This window comes from Nicotiana tabacum, chromosome 4, assembly GCF_000715075.1.
Source record: "Nicotiana tabacum cultivar K326 chromosome 4, ASM71507v2, whole genome shotgun sequence".
NCBI classification, from domain to species: domain Eukaryota; kingdom Viridiplantae; phylum Streptophyta; class Magnoliopsida; order Solanales; family Solanaceae; genus Nicotiana; species Nicotiana tabacum.
The window spans coordinates 114,250,273-114,261,859 of record NC_134083.1 but is presented as its reverse complement, the minus strand read 5'-3'; positions in this window follow the sequence as shown (position 1 = coordinate 114,261,859).

The window sequence follows — 11,587 nt, the reverse complement described above, 5'->3', positions numbered from 1 at the left end:
GCCATAAACATAACTCAAGATATAATCACATGATATACCGCATAACTCAGATACTCATAGCAATAACTTTCCATCACAATAGCTTCTCAATAGCAAACCCGGTTCTGGTACAAACCTCATATAAAATAAAACCTTGTTTTGAACCTTTATTCACTGCCAATGATAGAAGTAACATGCACATACTCATAACCACCCATCATATCAATAAGTCATGGAGCTCTCTCGCCCAATAAGGACCATTGCCAAATTCTGAGCTGGCTAATGATGTTATTCTTCCAAACATACCTTAATCAAATCTGATAGAACTCATTCCAGGTTCAATGAACTTATCTAAACCAGTACAAGCTTCTCGACCGACAAGCCACACCAGCACCACCTCGAGATACATATCATGCAATCTGTGCATTAAACAAGCAACAACTCGAATGTACCCAATGATGGAAAGAGAATCAAATGATAGAACTATCCTGCAAGCTCAACAAATATCACCACAAAGCGCGATGGTATGAACCCTTCACACAAAGGAGAACCAAAACACACAAAATAAACACAAAGGATCATATCCTAATATAACTTCGATGCGATGCGCGTCCCGATATGCACAATATACCCCAAAGAGGAAAGACCATGACCAAGCCGCAATCAACCATTCAACACCCCAAGAGCCATCTCGCTCGGATTCCACCATAAGGCCCAAATAAAACTGCATCATGTGTGTAAATAATCAGCAGTCTAACAACCCATCATAGCATAGAAGAGTAACACATGGAACATATCAACCACAAATAAGATCAACTCTAACCGAATGACACACCCCTCAACAATAGTCATGTTGAGGAAACAAATCTGACCTGATGTAGAATACACATCCTCATTAGGCCTACCAGTGGCCCCCAAACCAATTCCAATCCCCTCAGAATAGGTAGATAACCTCCAAAAAGTCCATAATATCCTATCCATAACAAAGACACTCAGTCGCCAACCTTTTTACATACCTTCACCGCCCGCAACCAAGGAACAATCTGCCTCTATGAACCCTCCTGGTCATCAAAGCCCTAGAATACAAGAATCTCCATGTCCAATCCCAACTCCACCACTCAAATAACCGATACATCCCTTATACACACTCATCTCATGAGAACTACTTCCATAATTTTTCCGTTCCATATCAAAAAATCTTAACATCACCAGGGGATTATTGTAATACTAGTCAACCATCCGCAATTCCAAACACAGTGCGTCTTCTGAAATGCACCCTCTTCTCAGATAATATTAAGTGTGCAACGGTCATAAGAATTATTAAATTCCAAAATAGGGGAAAAAAATTTTCAAGTGAAAATGATAGTTGAAATTTAGAGTTGTGTTTGGACATGAATATAATTTTGGGTTTTTTTGATGTTTTGTGAGTGATTTGAGTGAAAATTTTGAAAAATGGCTTTTGGAGGTTTTCAAATTTTCAAAAATTTCCAAAATGCATCTTCAAGTGAAAATTGGAAATTTTATGAACAAACGCTGATTTCGAAAAAAGTAAATTTTTTTTGGAAAAAAGGGAAAAATTTCTTATGTCCAAACGAGCTCTAAATATTTCCAGCATTCTTCTATACATCTGAAATTGTCCGTGTTGTCTAGAACTTATGAGCTTCCCTTCAAAACTGAACAATAAACTTGTACATGCAAATCTCATTCACACACGTCGTACCGCATCTATCATGCCATCATATGAAAACACGAAAATCCCAATATCAACTTTGAATCACAAGCAGGATACACATTCCATTAGCCAAAATCCTTCTACTTGTCCTCATCTAGCAGAAAAATTCACAACACGCAACATACTCCTCATGCTTGTAGAGAACCTCTGTCCCACGCAGCGGTCGACACCATCAAGAACTCTTTCAAACCCATCTACACATAATCAAGCCATCAGAACTGAATTCTTCTAACTCAACCAAGCCATGCAGATTGCCAAACACAGGAGTATTGCCACAAAACACAAGTAAAGCCTCACCACACCAAAAGAATCGATCCCTCTATTATTATACCAATCCAAACCACTACCAAGCTGAATCATTCTCCAAATTATTCTCGACTTGCCTTCAAATGAACACCTCCCATGCCAGTACACTACGATCCTTGACCCCAAGCTCACCAAAAGAGACCCTAGTATGAAACCACGTCGTCCTAAGTCCCATTAGTCACCGTATCCCCTCTTAAACATCCAATAGTACTGCAACTGAAATGCCCACTCTAAAGATATCTTCTGTGAATTTGAAGTTGTTTCCTTAACCTCTCTGATACTGAAATGTAAAATCAATAATGATATATAAATACCGCAAGTCTCAACACTATCCAATGCAATTCTCATATCTTAGCCATACATAAATCCGAGTAACCCTCAGTTACCACATACGAATCTTGAACTCATTAGAACCTTCATCAGAGTCATCCACTTGGCTCTAATCTTCAATGCACCGCCAATACGAGCCGAACGATGTATGATGAAATTAGTAAAAAAAAATAAGTAACTCCCACCTTAAGAGACCGAGTGAATCCCTTCTCCTTACACACTACATCTACCACGAATAACAAACCTGAATCACTCCAAGACTTTCATATATCCATAGAATGTAATACATCATGCACCTGGCCATTTTTCCTTTCCCGCACTAACCTCGAAACCATCCCCCTTCAAATCATAACTGATCCACAAATATGCCTCCGACCAAAACTAACATAACACATGACCATGCAACCTGATCATCGATAGCAGACTCTCCCACTTCGATCGAATCCATAGAACATAACATCCGATAACCCACAATACCCTTACTCCATATCTGCCAAGATCCCACACTATAATTCAACTAAATCCTTCATAATCTCATGTAGCACTAATCATAGAATACCTCAAATCTTCTGCTAAGCATATATCCATCCTCGGGACAGTCATGTGAATTTCCTTAAGCGATCCGAACTCAAATTGCAGCACATACACATCCCGATGGTAGATAGGAAACCCTTTACAGAAACATCATAGGGATAACACAACCTCAGAACATCCCGCAAGAGATAACCTACCTGCTTAGCCTCAAACTGGAATTTCTCTATGCCCTATCATTGTCACAACCACTACGCAATCGCTAAATCCTCCCCAAGTCTGTAATCGTTATTAAGACATAAGAATCTACTTCATTCCACAAATGAATAACTGAAAGATCCCTAACATAGTCATAATTCAAGATGGTACAACACATCAAGACAAAAATCGAACATTTATAGACCTTTCACATTCCCAAGAAAAAATCACCCTCGTCATATCCAAATGATCTAAGCACATCCCGCTGTCATACAATACGCATCATATAGTCGTCCAACCACTCGTTGTACCATCAATCCCACTCATAAGGACACTTTCAAACATATAAATCCAGAAGTACATACTCACACAACTGACAATATCGAGCCCAAGCTGTGGTCTGAACCTGGCCTCAAATCCTCTAGAATGGCCCAACTCCACAACACCGAGAACACATCTTGCACCTCATCCATGAAATCACAAGTCATCGATGCACAGCTGATACCAAATGCTCAACATAACGTACGAGTCGAAAATAAAAGATATACACTTCAAGCTTAATCAAAGTCGCACGATAAGAAATAAATATAGGAAGTTTCCTATATGCCATATAGCCTATCAAAGATGGGTATGGACATCATCATAGTGATCCGCAAAATACTACTAGACACTTACTCATGACTCGTAAAACCTATGAACCTAAAACTCTGATACCAACTTGACACGACCCAAAATTCCACCTAGTCGTGATAGCACCTAACCCAACCCGCTAGGTAAGACAAATAATAGTCAACACAACTCTAATGAAAATAATAAGAAATTAAAAAGGGAAATAACTAAATTTCCATACAATAACCCAAGGATTGGTAGTACAAGTCATGAGTCACTAAGACTTGTATTTACAAAGCTGGTATAAAATAAATACAACATCTGTTTGGAATGTACATAAATAGAATTCGAATCTAGAACTACCAAGGACAAGTGGTAGCTATATCTGAAAGGCAGGTGCATATTCAATGCCAGCTCCCATCATCCACAACATCTCAGCTACATGATCTGCACACAAGGTGCAAAAGTGTAGTATGAGTACAACCGAATCCATGTACTCAGCAAGTATCATAACTAACCTCGGCGAGGTAATAGTGGCAAGAATTATAAATTATACTCGGTAATCACTTGTACAGTTCATAATTCCAAAAAGTACAAAACAGTAATATGATCAAGTCATGAATCACAGAAAGAACTACCTTGGTGCACACAAATTTCTTAACGTACTTTGCTCAGTTAACAATCCAGCATATAAGGAAAGATATGCAAATATATCAGGTAAATAACCAAGGCAATTGCAAGTAAAAATGAAATGCAACAATCAAATATCAATCCATTACGGCGTACAACCCGATCCAAATAGAAATCATGATATGGCTCTAAGGCCCACATCGGAACCTCAATAACCGAACCAAACCAGTGATCAGCTTTCCCAAACCCCACATCAACTAGAAACCCATCAGATTCTGATCATCCGCATATACACTATCAAGATGACACATGAGAGGGTGACCCTAGGGGGATGGATCCATATCCACACGCTGCACGGAAAAGTCACGTGCTATCATATCACAATCCGTTTGGCGTGGTCACAGGCTCAATATCACAATCCGCCCAGCATGGTCACAGACACAATATCACAATACGCCCGGCATGGTCATGGGCTCAATATCACAATCCATCCGGCTTGGTCATAGGCTCAATATCATAATTCGCTCGGTGTGGTCACGGGAATAATATCACAATCCGTCCGGCGTGGTCATGGGCTCAAGATCACAATTCTCTCGGTGTGGGCACAGGCACAATATCTCAATCTGCCTGGCATGGTCACGGGCTACCAATCCAATCTATATCACACCGAAAGTAAATATGCAAGAATACATGTACATGACCAATGAACATCAAATTTCATACTCCTAGACTGGTATAAGTGACATGCAAAGTTGTATGCATGTGCAAATGTGTTATCATAGCTCAAATCAGGCAAATACATCACGAAAGTAGCAATTATCAAGTTCAATCAGGAGATTACCCTCTATGTAACCTCAAACATAGCTCAAATAGCTCACAACAGGGGTACAAATATAATAGCCATCACAGCATGAAGCTTTGCAATTAACTCAAGGCGTATCATAGCCTAAGCACTACCCGAGCATGAATAATACCCCAGTGCACGCACATGGCCTCAACCCCACACAAGTGCTCCACTTATAGCATGTAGCTAACCAAAGTAACTCAGGCAACTAGTGCCTCAACTAAGTTTAGGTAAGGTACTTACCTCAAGAAAGCCAAATCGATACTCTAGAAACGCCATCCAGCACGAATCGACCTTCGAACAGCCCGAAACTAGCCAAAAGCATCTCAAAAACATTAATAATGCCAAAGGAAACAAATCCAAACGATAAAGGTTGAATCTTTAACCAAATACTTGAAGTAAACCAAAAAGTCAACCCGGAACTAGACAAAACTCACAAATTCCGATAACCCATTCGAATACAAGTCCAACCATACTAGTTTCACTCAAATCCGACTCCGAATGGATGTTCAAATCTCAAATATTCACCTTAGAAAGTTTTGATAAAACTCCCAATTTCCCTTGTATATTCATCAATCCAACACCAAAATCAAAGATAGAATCATGTAAAATAATTAAATCCGAGTCAAAAATACTTATCCCAATCCAAGTGGTTAAAACCCCATCAAAATCGCCCAAATTCGATCTCCCAATCTCAAAATATGATAAAATGAACTCAATGTCTGAAAATAGAACTTTATAACACTGCTCTAGATGATACCCATCGTGATCGCATGAAGAACTTCGCGATCGTGGGAAGAACTTCGCGATCGCGAAGCACAAAAGTCACAGCCCAAGGAATACGCTCCGCGTTCATGTCACAAATATCACGAATGCCATGCACAGTTCAGCCAACCCTTCGTGAATGGGAAATAGACTCTCGTGAATATGGAGGAAACATCGCCGCTCCCCAGTAGATGGAAACTTAGTGGTGAGTTGCATCCCATGATTATCCCCACAGCACTCGGAGTCTCTTTCCCCCTATGTTTATTTTTGTTCCAGACAATAGTTATAGTGGTTTTGTATATTCTACTTGATGCTCATGCACTTGTGACACCAGGCTTTGAGGATTTTAGTAGATGTTAATAGTTGTACCTAATATTTATATCATTGAGCTTTATGTTTGGTTCATACTTTGTGACTTAGAAAGAATGAAAGTATTTTATTATGGTTTCTAAACTTAATTCCACTTTATCAATGAAATTCTTGATTTTGAAAGTGTTATGAACGGATGATCGTGTTGGTGGTTTACCGTTGCGTTCCATAGTGACATCGTTGGGCGCCATCATAGCATATGGTGGGAATTCGATCGTGACTACTTACCTCATTCCGGAACAAGTCTAAAGCTCCAAAATCGCTCTTTCTTGAGAAATCACCCCTGACAAGCTCAAATCTAGCTAAACATCAAACAAGGAAGTACCAAAAATGAGTGAAAACCACTTATCCAATAAATAGTGATGAAAATATACTCAAAAATTGCCTTTTTTCGATCTCGAAAGCTTTGTGAGAAAAAGTGACTAAATACCGAAACAAGTAAAAAAAAAATACAGCAGTTATCCCACCCCGAATCAATTCTACCTTATTCCAAAATTCACCTTTGACAATCCCAATATAATCCTTGCAATATTCTACAAAAGAAGCCTTTTGAATCACCCAATTTTGCCTTAAAATGAGAAAAATATGAGGTTTTGATGTTTTAACGGAAGTCTCAAATTTATGGACGAATTTAGGAACATAATCAATATTTTTGAAATTGTTGCATCAAAAAATTCAGCAATTGCAAAATCTTAGTTATAGAACCTAAAACTCATCCAAAACTTCCCGGACACAAACCATAATTAAATTTAAATTATAAAATATGCTACGAACCTGCTCGCGCATTCAAAACACCTAAAAGAGGTCGTCTTGACTCGTCAAATTCCAAATCCTTAACTTAACTAATCTCTCAACCAATGACCCAAAACACACTCGAGCCCCTCGGGACCCCGTCCAATCATACAAAAAAGTAAAATTATATTATCAAAACCTATCCAAAGGCTCGAAACACCAAAAATAACATCAACATCAAGAATCGAAGATCAAATCATTCTCTTAAGTTTCAAACATTCCAACTTTGCCAAACCCGTCTGAATCAAACCTAGACATTCTGGATCCCAACCAAACTTTGAACACAAGTTAAAATAAACTAAATTAACATATAAAAGGTCTCAAAACCACCATAAGAGTCTGATAACACTAAAGTCAACTTCTGGTCAAACCTATATACTCTCCAATTCTTCAAATTGCTGCTTTCGGCAAATAGATTCAAAACCTTCTAGGAATTTCCAAATTAAAATCCGAACATACGATCAAGTCCAAAACCACCATACGAACCTATTGGAACCATCAAATCCTTATTCTGAGGTCGTTTACTCAAATATCAAGCCTTGTCAACTCTATCAATTTAAAGCTTCTATAATAAGAATTTCTCTTCCAAACCACCTCCGAACCTCTCATAAATCCATACCAATCATACTCGCGAGTCATAATACATAATATGAGCTACTCAATGTCTCAAATCACATAATAAAATGCTAAAACTTAAAATGACCAACCGAATCGTTATACTCTCCCCACTTAAACATACGTTCGTCCTCGAATATGCCAAGAGTCGTTCCAAATCACTTTATAAGATCATCATACACATATTTGTCGGTGGTCTCACATCACCTCCAACTATGTAAATCCATTAACACAATCTGGACTAAAGATTTTTCATTCAACCTTGGCCATAAGCCTTTGAACTAAATTTCAATATCTAGAACTTCCTCTAAGATTTGATTCTTGTATATATGCACTATATTAATCTCAACAAGATATATCAAACCATAAGTATACTCCCAAGATGTAACCCAACAATGTACCTAATAGCTCATATACTCATAGCAATATTTTCCGACCATAATAGTCGCTCATTACAAAATTTCATACCGGTAATATACTTCATATAAAATAAACTTTTATTCCAAATCTTTACAACACTGCTAATGATGAAAGAACATGTGAAAACTCATAAAAACCCATCAAATCAATAAGTCGTGGAGTTCTCTCGCCCGACAAGGACATTGATAAATATGAGCTGTTCATTAGCATTTTGCTTCCAAACACACCTTATCCAAATCCGATCATGCTAATTCCAAATCTAGTAACCTTGTCTCACCCAGTACAATCTGCTCAACTGATAAGTCACACTAAATGCCACATGGAACCTCATACAACACAGTCTGTGCACCCAACGAGCAATAATCTATTATGATAAATAATCCAAATAGGATCATATATTAAAGCTATCAAGCAAGATTAATAGGTAGGGAAAATAAAAAATAACCTTATGAACCATTCCCACAAAAGAGAAGCAAAAACACATGAAATAAGCACAAGGAATCACATCCCATCATAATATCATTGCGGCATGCTACCCAATCTAATATAATAGCGTTATAGTGTGCAACCCGATCCAATCATATTAATCCACATGGGAGCACCCATGGAGCAAACACATACTCACCAAACACATGTTCATCAACATCAAACACGGTAGAGTGCGTAAATATAACTATGGGGAAATGAATAAGCATAATACACTACGGAAGAGGTAAGCAAGACTAAGGTTCAATAAACAAATCCAACTTTCTAGAGCCATCTCGCTTATATATCGCCATAAGGCTTAAACATGGATACTATGAATAATCAAGTAGTTTCATAATCCATCATAGTAAAAGATAATAACACATGAAATAGACCAGCACTAGAATAAGATTATTCCATCCAATGACACATCCGTAGTAGATGTTGCACTGTGTAAGCAAATTCAATCTCGCTTAAAATAAACATTCTCCATAAGATTACTAGTAGTCCCCCAAAATTGATTCAAACCATTCCAAATAAGTAAATAATCTTCCGTAAGTCCAAAGTGACCATTTCTAACTTCCACACATAGAAATCCCAAATAGATCCTAACCTTTCCTTTGATTTTTGACTAGCACCAACTCAAATACTAAAGCAACATCCCGAATCCTTTCCCTTCATGTCCTTCAAATTACACAGACCCTCAAGTTAATTCTAATCATTCCACAATAGGTAAATAGCCTTTCAAAAGTCCACAAACATATCCATAACATATAAAAATAGTTGTCTAACCCTTAACATACCTTCATAGTCCGCAACCAAGGAATATTCTACCTCTGAGAACATCTAGTCTCTAAACCTCAAGAATACAGGAATCTCCATATCTGATCTTGACCCTCCCACTCAAAGAGCTGACACATCACTCTTACACAATCACCTCATGAGAAATACTTCCCATAAATCTTCAGCATCAAGTAGCAAAATCTGAACATCAATGGTTACCAACTATGCGATCTCTATAGTACTAGTAAAGCATCTGCAAGTTGAAAAAAAATTATGCATCTTCTGCAATACACAATCTTCTCGGGTGATACAAGATAGTGTCAGCACTCTCTTGAACATCTTAAATCTCTCATGCTACTTAGAACTCATGACCTTCGTTCCGAGACTGAACCGCAACTTTGTTTATTCAATCCCAATGCCACATGACTCACTACATCGATCATGCCATGATATAAAAATACAAGAACCCCATTATCAACTCTAAATCACAAGTAGAATAGTCTTCATCTTAATTGCTCCATCGACCAAAAACCTTTCACTTAACCTAATGCAGAAGAGAATCACAACACGCAACAAACTTCACATACTCGTAGGAGACATCAGTCCTGAGTTATGGTCAAAACTATTGTGAGCTCTTCAAAACCCATTTGCACATAACCAAGCCAACATAACTGTATCCCTCTAGATCAACCGAATCTTGCAGGCCACCAAATCTATAAGTACTTCAAGCCGAAATGCTTTCCCCAAGAGACTTTTAATGAATCTGAAGTTTTTTCTTCTATCTCTCTTATACTACATTGTAGAACCAATAATGATGTAGAAATATTCCAAGTCTCTTTCATAGTCTTAAGCAAAACTATAATCCTTAGCCACACAATAAAACTAAAAAATCATTAGGTATCATATCTTGGACCTTGAACCCACCAGATCCATTCCCGAGAGTCACTCACTCTGTCCTAGTCCAAATACCTAGCCAAAAATGCCAAACAACTAGTGCTACACTAGCACATAAATACTCCAGAAGAAGTAACCGAGAAATTCCTTCCTCTTGCACGCTACATCCACAAAGGAATACCAAACCTGAGCAATTCCACAATCTCCATATATCAATAAGGTATAGTACATCATGCATCCAACAAATTCCTTTCCCAAATCATCCTCGATGATAACCTTCTCAAACCATATCTAATCCACAATTGTATCCTAGTCCAGGAGCTACATCAACACATGCACAAATAACCCAATAGTCGATGGTAGACTCCCCCACTTGGCTTCAAGCCACAAACACATCATCTAATTACCCACAATACCCTTTTATTCTTAAATGCCATGACTTCGTGCTATTATCCAGCTGAATATCCTCATAAAGCTCACATAGCACCAGTCAAAACACACTCCAATAATCTATCGGGTGCATACTCATCCTCGTGACAGTCTAGCAAACTTCCTCAAGCCCTCTGAAATGGTAGAATATGCATTCCCCTGGATAGAAGGAACACTCTTCATAGAAGCCTCATAAAAATAACACAACCTTAAACCTTCTCACAAGAGATAACCCACCTGCTAGCCTCAAATCAACATCTTCCTATGAACCTGCTATGTTCACAACTACTAAGAAACCAATTAATCTTCCCAAGCCTATACTCGTCAACAAGATAATAGAATTCACTTCATTCCACAAATGAACAACTGAAAGATCCACTAGCCCGTCCACATCTTAAGACTATACCACACATCGAGGCGATGACCAAGCATCCATAGCCCTTCACATCCCTTCCACAACATCACAAGCAGTCAATGCACAACTGATACAGAATACTCAACATCACATACAAATTGAAGAGAAAAAAATAGAAGATTTAGGCTTCAAGATGAAACAAGTCGCACAATAAAGAAAGAAAGAAGGGAAGTTTCCTAGATTCTTTGTAGCCTCTAAAACATAAGTATGGACGTCATCATACCAATCCGTAAGACTCTACTAGGCACTTTCTCATGACTCACAAAACCTATGAACATAGTGCTCTAATACCAACTTATTTGTCATGACCCAAAATCCCACCAAGTCATGATAGCACCTAACTTAACCCACTAGGTAAGACAAATAGTAGTTATAACTATAATGAGGTATCATTAATTTTAATAATAAAAACTGCCAAAGTATCAATTAAAACTATTCGAGGAATGGTAGTACAAGTCATGAGCCCTATGATTTAGATTTA